At 62.7% G+C, this 1,834-nt stretch overlaps 1 protein-coding gene across 5 annotated transcripts in view; it reads right to left on the bottom strand.

Moving 5' to 3' along the window:
* The window catches only part of LOC113208511 (protein espinas-like), a 312,486-nt gene that overhangs the window by 271,931 nt on the left and 38,721 nt on the right, over positions 1-1,834 (bottom strand). The window lies entirely within an intron of this gene.

Here is a 1,834-nt window from a genome sequence, read left to right as displayed (position 1 = left end):
ACAGCATTATGCGGGGATGAGCGCCGCATGCACCACTCGGGCGACGCCCACCGCACCTGGTGAGGTGTTCAGGGCGCGGCGGGCTGGGGCGGGGAGGGGCTGGGTGGCGGCAGAATTGCGGCGGGAAGGTGAAAGTGGCCCTGCCCGGGCCGGCGGCGGGACCGGGGACCGCGCTGGCGGCTGGATTTTAAGGAGCAGGGGGATACGATGCCGGTATGAGATACGCTCCCGACCGCACTCCGACTTGCAGCCAGTATGAAAGTCATACACAGACCGCGCACTCGGAAGTACACGGCCGGGCTTGAAGGGGGAGAGACGCAGTCGCGGCAATATAAAAATCGCATATGTGCGTCGGGCTTATTTCGCAAAATGGCACCCCGGGGACGCGGAGCTTATTATGGCTGACATCTTTGGGAGAAGACGGGGGTGAGATGAGATAGACACGGAGGCTGCGCTGCTCTCCTCTCCGCGCGGGCCCCAGGGGTCCAGGACGGCGCAGCCTGGAATTTATTCAAGCGTCGTGCTTGAGGAGTCCAGGATTCCGTCAGACGATCGTCAGGGCCTTGCAGGAGACAACTGCACCTGCTACCCGCAGGGCAGGCAGGCCGGGAGAGTGGTGGGGCTGGGCGCGGTGGAGTCGACGGGCAGGAGGAGGAGGAGGCGCAGCAACGTCTTACGCCAACGCCGCCTGCGCCTCCCGCCCCACCGCGCCCCGCCTTCGCCCCACCGCGCCAAGCTCAGCGCACCGGCGTCGTCGGGCAATCGCCGGTCGGTCCCACCAATAAACTCTGTCGTCGACCGGGGGAGAAATATCCAGGCGAGTTGCCGGCTCCTTCTGTTGCCTCCTCTCTGGTCCAGTCAGCCAATCAGCAGTGGACAGGAGGCAATCATCATCCGCGCTGAGAGCAGCGCCAAGTCGCTTTTGCTTTTTATTCCTTTCCCGGCGGGGCGGGGCGGGGCGGCGCTAGCTTCCATAGTCCATCCCGGCCCCCCGCTGGCCGTAGAATTAATAGCAGAGGCATGTGAAATCAATATCCTCCTCGAATAGGGCCGAACCCGAACCGGAATCCCTGGGGCGGAAGTAAGGAGTAAAATAGAAGCATGAACATCGGAACCAGCACTTGTGCGCGATTAGTCGGATCTAGGATCTACGTGGTTCTCCTCCGCGTGCTCATAGATTGTTTATATAGTGGCGCCACGAGGATTTATACCGCGACAGGGATGGCGTTCATCTGCTCTTTTTCCCTTTTTAGTGCTTCCATTTTACTCCCTGCTTCCGCCCCACGGATTCGGTGAAATACCCCATTCTCAGCGACGGGCAAGAATTTCATATAAGCCCTCCGAGGCGCTGCGCCGCCAAGACCGCGCACCCGCCGCGTGCCGGGAGGCTGTATACGCAAATAGGTAGTGGAGGGGGGATGGGAGGCTGAGGCTGCCGACGAGCGCGTCACCTCCGCGTCGAACACCCCGGCCGCCACCCTCACCGCGCGCACTCTGCGTAATTTGAGGCCGGCAGACTCGACAAAGCTAACAGAGCCGGGCTTCTCTCTCGTTACTCGCGGGCAGGCCACCGGCGCCCCGCGCCAGGGGCGGCGCCAGAGGGGCCGAACTTCATAACCAGTGTGCCTTTTGATGTTTTTTCGCATCCCGCCGCGCCGCCCGCCGGGGTCCGATTGCAATGCAGACAAAAAGAAGATGCGGCGGTGGGGGGCGGGGGCGAGGCAGGGAGTACACTGGCAATGAGATTTGTCTTTGTGCAGCGAGGTGCGGGGGTGCGGGGCGGCGCGCTGTTTGTGCTGCCATGAGATCCACATTCCGCACTCGCCGGCCCTCA

Source organism: Frankliniella occidentalis, unplaced genomic scaffold (assembly GCF_000697945.3).
Source record: "Frankliniella occidentalis isolate FOCC.00 unplaced genomic scaffold, Focc_3.1 Scaffold65, whole genome shotgun sequence".
NCBI classification, from domain to species: Eukaryota; Metazoa; Arthropoda; class Insecta; order Thysanoptera; family Thripidae; genus Frankliniella; species Frankliniella occidentalis.
This window is presented reverse-complemented; position numbering and strand designations above follow the sequence as displayed.